We start from the raw sequence: 8,472 nt of genomic DNA on the forward strand, positions 1-8,472 counted from the left end.
AAAGCCGCTTCGTTTGCAGGAGTTCATAAAAACTAGATTATCCCAGATCCATTTTCTTAAACCAAGAACAAAACAACCTCAGTAGTAGAAAATGTCAGCTCTCACATGTCCACTGATCTTTGCCTCATCATCTAAGACTTTTTAGATTTTGTGTTGAAATACAGCTTCCCCTACCAACAGGTCTGCCCAATCATTTTTATCCCAACTTTATAGTTAAGAGTTCAAAGTACAATATTCTTGCTTTCATGTATAAGCATTTATTTGATCACATGGGATTTACCACGTTTATTGTCAAACAATTGATCTTTTCTTCTTAAATTCCTCTAGGATTTCCATCTAGTTGATGTGGTTTTCATGTTTCTAACAGAAACAGCAAATAAGAACACAAGAGAGAAATGTTTGTATCTTGTTGAAATGTGGAGTATTCAGGGTTATCACTAAAAGGCATTTGAGACATGACCACACAGAAAAGAGAATCCAAGGAACTGTTTGGGAAGACAAATCACATTAAGGGTGTTTATTTGGATTTCTAAAATTTCCCTTTCTCTGGTTTTATTTACATTTCATTAATATGAAGTGATTCAACCTGAGTAACATTTTGTCCTACATAGCTTACTGATTTGACTTTTGCAAGCAGCCAGACACCAAGAGTGGCCCTAAACAAGTTCTTGGTTGATGCAAAGCTCCACACTTATTGAATCAGATAACTGTAAATGAAAATTGCCCTTTAAATGTAATCTCTCAAAATCACTAGAGTTCATTTCCCCTAGAGAAGCAGATAGCTTACGCACATTCCCTTAGGAAGGGGATCAAGTTTGTTACCTATAAAACTAAGAAGGCAGAACTGCTGTCAAGGGCAGGAGTTGAACTGTACAGTTTTAATTCCTAAACTGGACCCAAGTCAATGGGCTTTGGTCTTGATCTTTTCCAATTTATGCTAACTAAGTCCTAATTAAGCAGAGTTCATTTTAAAGAAGTCAGATGCCAAGTCTTGTCTTCTCTACCTAGACTTTCAATATTGCAGAGCTTTTTCTTAATTAAGGTGAAGAATTCCTTTTGGCTTTCACAGGCAGAATTTTCCACTTGTTCCATTTAGAGTGCCAGTTGGCTTTCACGCTCTGCAACCATGTGCCTCTGGCACAGCTGGAAAATTTATGAACTTCTGTGGGATTAAAAAGGTGCTATATCCTTGGGAAACGTTCCTAATAACCTGAATTCCTATTTCTTCTCACCAGTGATCAATCTTTTCCAAGTAATAATTAGCAAGTGAGCAGTAAAGGCAGGGAACAATGAGATGTCAGCAGCAATGTTCCCAGAGAGACGTCCTCTCTCCCTAACCCCAGAGCTTGAATCCAACAAAGACTGATATGGGCAGTCTTTAGCCAGAGCTCTGGCTCCTATTTTGGTACCCAGGGGCAACTTGCAGATAAAGGAGAGATGGATCCTAGGCTGCCCTTATGGCTGCCTAGAATGTGATGGCTCAGTAGGAATGGCATCCCTTAAAGATTGCTAGGCACCAGAGCTAGAAGCAGAAGACCCAGTTCTAGATCCTCTTCTCCCACTGTGTAATTAGGAGACCTTGAAACAGCTCTCAGAATACTTCTCCAAGCCTTGGTTGTCTCACCTGTAAATAGAATATGACTAGACCACTGCTTCTCAAACTAAATGTGTAATGAAGGAACACATTTTTCCTTTCTTCCCCCCACCCCAATCTATTGTAGACTGTGTTTTTGTGAAATACAATAAAAAAATGAATTACCAGAAGAATGATGTTTGGAAGGTGCAGCAATGTCAAATTTCTATAAGAATTCTAAATGCTTACCCATACTTTCTGTACTTATCTGGCCATAAAAAGGTAACAGTGTCTGGGCCAGCAGCAGTGCAAGGACCACACTTCGTAGAGCAATCAATGAGATGATATCTTAGGCACCTCCTGGCTCTCATAGTTTCCACTTCCTGTAGCCTGCCTGCCTCTCCACTAGATTTGCCCAAGCACCCAAATGCTAAGCTTGGTGACAAGACCAAAATTATGCTTCCGGGGTGACTTTGTCTGTTAGAGCTTCTTTTACAACATACTGTAAATTGGGTTACCTATAAACAACAAATATATTTCTCACAGTTCTAGAGGCTGAGAAGTCCAAGATCAGGATGCCAGAGGATTTGCCATCTGATGAGGGGCTTCTTCCTAGTTCACAGATGGCCGTCATCTCACTGTGTTCTCACATGGTGGAAGAAGTGAGGGGTCTCTAATTCCATTCAAGAGGGTTTCACCTTCATGACCTAATCACCTCCAAGGGCTCCAAATACCATCATATTGGGGGTGAGAATTTTAATCTGTAAATTTGGGGTTGGGGTGGTGACACAAATATTTGGTCTGTAGTATGAAGTTGTCAACAAAGATCAAAATAACCCCTTGAGCAACTAATAGTATTTCTATATCTGTGTTTCTTTCCCTATCAACCTCCCTGAACCATGATCTAGAATCCGAGCTCCACCACTTGGTATCAGGGGGCCAAAAGCAAGTTACTTAACTTCTCTGTGCCTCAGTTTTTTCATCTCTAAAATGAGAATAACATCTTCTTCATAGGGGTACTTTTGTTAAGTGTTTATTTTGATATAGTTTCAAACTTAGAGCTAGATTAGTACAAAGAAATCCTATTTCCTCATTTTTATTCTTTAATTTTTTTTTGGAGACAGGGTCTCACTCTGTTGCCCAGGTTGGAGAGTAGTAGTACGATCTTGGCTCACTGAAGCCTCGACATTTGGGGCTCAAGCAATCCTCCCACCTCAGCATCCAGAGTAGCTGGGACCACAGGCACATGCCACCACATCCAGCTAATTTTTGTATTTTTTGTAGAGTTGGGCTTTCACCATTTGTCCAGACTAGTCTCAAACTTCCAGGCTCAAGTGACCCACCTGCGCATCACCTTCCCAAAGTGTTGGGATTGCAGGTGCGAGCCAATGCACCCAGCCCTATTTATTCTTTATTCACATTCCTCCTGTGTAGCATTTTCCCCACTTGCTTTCTCCTTCTCTTTCTTTCCCTCTCTCGGTTTTTTAAATTCTTTTTCTGAATGATTTGAGAGTAACTTGCATCCACCATGCTTATAGAATTGTTTTGAGGATTAAAGGAATTAATACATGGAAAATACTCAAAATGGTGCCTGGCTCACAGAGTAAGCTCTCATAAAATAGTTCTCATGCTTGATTTTCAAAGGCCTTTCCAGACATGCAAAAGGAACCTCAAACTCTAGTGACTTGGGGGCCACTCCATGTGAAACCTCCAACAAACTGGAGGTCCACCCCTATGGCTTTGCCTTTCTCAGAGATTTATAGCTGATTCACTTATTTTCCAACGTGTTGGATTTGACCAACTTAAAACATATTTTCCATGCCATATGTAGCTAGCCTTGAACACTGGTATTAAATGTATCTGCTCTAAATTACTATATGTTATTAAATCCAAAGAACTCTGGGATTTTTCTTCCTTTTTTTGCAAAACTGCTGTACTACTGTTAACATGGTATTAAATTGATCAGTAATGACTAGGAGGCCAAATCCTCACTGTGTTCTTTGGGAAAATGATAGGAACTCTGATTTCTAAGAAATTCAAGTATGACCTTAGAACAAAACTCCCCTAAGCAGCTCAAATGTCTCCTATCTCTGTTACCCAAAATGTCTCTGTCTCTGATTCAGAAACAAAATGCTGATTTACACAATGCCCCATCTAACCCTTGTGTTGGTTTAACTTTAAGCTGAACCAGAACTTTCGTCTCTCACATTCACCCTGGGTTCCTCTGCTTCCTCATTTCCTGCCTCATCCAGATCCTGCTGTGCTGAATTGAATTAAGTGTAGAAAAAATACTGATTCAGCTTCATCTTCACGTGCCCAGATTCAGCTGCAGAAAAGGACAGAAACACTACTTGGTCCACAGCAATTTTTAAAATCATTCCATGTGAGTCATATACCAAAAAGAAATCAAATCATGGAGGCATCTGGTGTCCAGAAAAGCCCACTTTTTTCTATGGCCAGAGTCTAGAAGGTCGGGTGACTCGCCCAGGGGACACATTGCTCTTCATAGAACATTGGAACAAGGCCCATATGTCTTCCAGGCCCTCTTGCTCAAAATTACCATGTGATCAAAACAAATCCTATCGTTGTCCCAGCAGGGTTCATTGGTCTTATGAATTTGGGGACAGACAGTGCCTGGGGGAGGAAAAGGAAGCAAAGTACATGCTTCTTCCATTCCAAGATGAATCACATATGTACAATTAGACCCAGTTTAGTTTCACATTACCCTTTCCTGGAGGAAACTATGAATATGGGACCCCCACATATATTCACAGCCCACACTGAATGCTCTGTTCCCTAGAAAACCTATAATCTATACTATACGACTTGATATTTGGTTAAGACATTTTTGCAGGACATGTGTATCTGGTTCCCAGGGCTAAGCCATCCAGTCCTAGAGAGCCAAGGTCATTGTGTTATACTTCTTAGTACCCTTCAGAGCAATCGCACGGTGTGCAACATACATAGTAGGTACAAAATTTATTTCTCTGGATTGGCTGATGTTTTATTTTAAAAAATGGGAATATTGACTGGGCATAGTGGCTCACGCCTGTAATCCCAGCAGTTTGGGAGGCCAAGGCGGGCAGATCACCTGAGGTCAAGGGTTTGAGACCAGCCTGGCCAACATGGTAAAACCCATCTCTACTAAAAATACAAAAATTAACCAGGCATGGTGGCTGATGCCTGTAATCCCAGCTACTTGGGAGGCTGAGGCAGGAGAATTGCTTGAACCTGGGAGGTGGAAGTTGCAGTGAGCCAAGACTGTGCCACTGTACCCTAGCCTGTTTGAAAGAGCAAGACTCCGTCAAAAAAAAAAAAAAAAAAGGAAAAAATCAGTCATCTCACCCATCCCCACTGGCTAGTGGCAGATGTGCCTGCTCCTTGGCTGCAACATGGATATGCTTCCCTCCCAAAAAGAAACCAGTATCTCTGCTGCTGTCATAGACTCAGACACCTGCAGGGACAGCTCCCACTCACTGCATTCCACAAACCACTTGGTCTATACATTTTTCTACTATCACCATCTTCTTCCCAAAGAATTCAGATTTTTTACAGAGATGAGAAGACACACTGATACTCACCTGATTTATTTAAAAATCTAATGGATAGTTCCTTCAAAAGTTAAACATAGAGTTACCATTTATACTGCAATTTCTCTTCCAGGCATATACCCAGGAGAATGGAAAAACATATGCTCACACAAAAACTTGTGCATGAATAATTGTAGCAGAATTACTCATAAGAGCCAAAAACTAGAAACAAGCCCAATGTCCATCAGGTGATGAATGGATAAACAAAATAGGGTCTATCCATATGATGGAATATTATTTGGCCATAAAAAGGAATAAAATACTGATACACGTGACAACATGGATGAACCTCAAAAACATTATTCTATGTCAATTAAGCCAAACACAAAATACCAATATTAGATAATTCCATTTACATGAAACTCCAGAATAGGCAAATCCATAGAGATAGAAAGTAGATTCATGTTGCCAGGGTTTGGGGGAAAATGACTGTTAATGAGTACAGGCTTTCCTTTTGGGGTGATGGAAAGGATATTCTGGAAAGAGAGTGATGGTTGCACATATCTACGAAAATACTAAAAACCACTGAATTGTACATTTTAACAGATGAAGTTTATGGTATGTGAATTATATGCCAATTTAAAAAAATTGATTAAGGAATAAAATAGGACACAAAACTTAAAGAACATTAAAAACTACGTTGTGAATTAAAATGAATCCCAGGGCCAATGCTGGCCTGTTGATTTTAGTGTTGCCAGAGCTGGACTTGCTTTCTTTCTCTTTGTTTCACTCACATTTGGAACTGCAAACATAGGCTTTTCTAAAATACATTGTGTGCCTTTGCAGTTCACATCCAATGCCCAAATCGGGTCCGTCACCCAGGCTATTGGGCCTACTCTCAAGTGGGTTTTGATCTGGCCCTAATTCTATAGACAGTGTGAGCCTCGGGGATCTGGCTTCACCATTTCCACATTGTGAGTGGTGATCGTTTCTGTCAAAAATAATCATCTGTCTTTCATTGTAGTGCAGATGATACCCAAATGTTACCCTCATCCATCAGACTGTCAGGTTAATTGTTTATAAAACATCCGGAGCTGGTTGTCACAGAACATCAGCAAACTCAGACCAAATAAAACAGAATGCTCTGGTTGGATACAACCCCTGTGTGAAGCAGAGTCCTGATGACATTTATGGGAAACAAAGATTCACAAACACCTTCCTTAATCCAACGACCATCAGAAACCTAGGGGTGGTGTTACCGTCCTGAGACACTGAGCAAAACTGCCCTCGAATAGCTTAGTTTTTCTCTTCCTAGAATGTTTTTCGATCATTTGAAAACTACTTCCAGTCCTAAAAGACTGAAGACAGGTAAAGTTTATGGTATGTGAGTTATGTATCGATGTTGGCTTTAAATTCAGCTTTTAATTTGGCTTTGTTGGCTTTAAATTTCTGCCATGGTCCAGCATGAAGATGGACAATGCAGTTTCCCTGCCTGCCTTTGCTGCAATCATGACTCTCAGATAAATATAAAAAGAATACTCATATATTTTATTTAACTTACTAATTAATAAGGTAAACAGTAAGATGTTAGGACTCATTTTTTAAAAAAATTTTGAGCATCTGGGTATCTATTTAAAAAAAATAACTGGTCCATGTCTTACCAGGCAATAAACTTTTCAGGGATGATTCTTCCATGAGACAGAAATTTTTTGCATCTTCTTTTGGAAAAAATCCACAAGTTAATCTTGTCTGCATAGTTTTAAAATAGGCAACCCATGGAAAATTAAACCTAGTACTTCACTGAAGAACACTCAGGACTCTCTTTTGGCTGTTTTGAAGTTTCTAGTAACTTCCTGAGAGGCCACTGCTGCCAGAACTAGGAACCAACTCAGGGAGGCTTGTGGGAGCTAAGTCTTTACCGCCTAGTGCTAAAAAATAAACGGAATGGTATTTCGAAAAATACACAAAATTATCCTCAAAGCAGAGGTGCAAAGGCCACTATCTCCCTCCTTCCCACAGCCCTCGGACACTCTATGATCCAATTTCTTTACCTTAAATGTTACCCACTGTTGTTTAATGGGAAGAAGAAAGAGGAAAACAAACCTGCTAAGAAAGTGGACCAGACAAATCCAACTCAAGCATCCCCGCCCTACAAGTGTGCAGAATGAAAATACTCAAAGAGGTCTTCAACTATTTGGATGCCATGACTTCTTGAAACAGACAAATGCAATTTTGAGAGTAGTTTGAATGATTTTAGAACCTAGCAGGAATATTTGTCATAAGATAAAAAAGGCATCAACTCATTTCCCCTCCTGCCACCTCGATTCCCTGCTCTCCACCAGAGCTCCTCAAAGCTCAGGAAAGCAAGGCAAACAACAAAAAGAAACAACAACAACAAAATCAAGTTTCTAAAATTCTATTATTTATGGAAGGTAAAACTAATGACACAGCATAGCTGGGGTTTCTTACAGAATCAGTGTGCATCGCATAAGACTATTTTAAATTATGTTCTGACATGGTGGCTCATACCTGTAATCCCAGCACTTTGGGAGGCCGAGGCGGCTGGATCACTTGAGGTCAGCAGTTCGAGAACAGCCTGGCCAACATAGTGAAACCCCATCTCTACTAAAAATACAAAAGTTAGCTGGTTGTGATGGCGCATGCCTGTAACCCCAGGTACTCAGGAGGCTGAGGCAGGAGAATCACTTGAACCCAGGAGGTGGAGGTTGCAGTGAGCTGAGATCGTACCACTGCACTCCAGCCTGGGTTACAAAGTGAGACTCTGTCTCAAAAAAATAAAAAAGACTTTTAAATTATAAAGAAATTTTATAGCTGTTGAATTTCTATTTTATAAATATATCTATTCTAAAGTAAAATTGTTTCTCTATAACACCTACAGGTCATATGTATGATTGTTAGGTTTATTTGCTGCTTAGTCCTTGATCAGAAATGCAACTCCCAAATATAATATAGTAGGCCCCCTTACCCATAGTTTCAGTTACCTGAGGTCAATTGTGGTCCAAAAATATTAAACGGAAAATTCCAGAAATAAATAATTCATGAATTTTAAATGGCATGCTGCTGCGAGTAGCTTGATGAAATCTCCAGCCTTCCTGCTCCGTCCCACCAAGGATGTGAATCATCCCTTTGTTCAGGGGATCCGTGCTGTCTGCCTCCCCACCCATTAGTCACTTTGTAGCCATCTAGATTATCAGATCAACTGTCACTGTATTGCAGTGCTTGTCTTTGAGGAACCCTTATTTTACTCAATAATGGCCCCAAAGCACAAGAGTGATTATGGTAGCATATTGTTATAATTGTTCTATTTTATTAGTTTTTCATCTCTGTGCCTAATTTATAAATTAAACT

The 8,472-nt window shown here is 40.0% G+C and overlaps 1 long non-coding RNA gene across 1 annotated transcript in view; it reads right to left on the reverse strand.

Moving 5' to 3' along the window:
• The window catches only part of LOC134728672 (uncharacterized), a 44,328-nt gene extending 36,089 nt beyond the window's left edge, over positions 1-8,239 (reverse strand). The window contains exon 1 of the long non-coding RNA XR_010109326.1: positions 8,106-8,239. This is a non-coding gene — a long non-coding RNA (uncharacterized LOC134728672). The remainder of the gene's footprint in view (positions 1-8,105) is intronic.
• Between the last annotated feature and the right edge of the window lie 233 nt (positions 8,240-8,472).

The sequence above is a fragment of the Pan paniscus genome, chromosome 12, assembly GCF_029289425.2.
Source record: "Pan paniscus chromosome 12, NHGRI_mPanPan1-v2.0_pri, whole genome shotgun sequence".
NCBI classification, from domain to species: domain Eukaryota; kingdom Metazoa; phylum Chordata; class Mammalia; order Primates; family Hominidae; genus Pan; species Pan paniscus.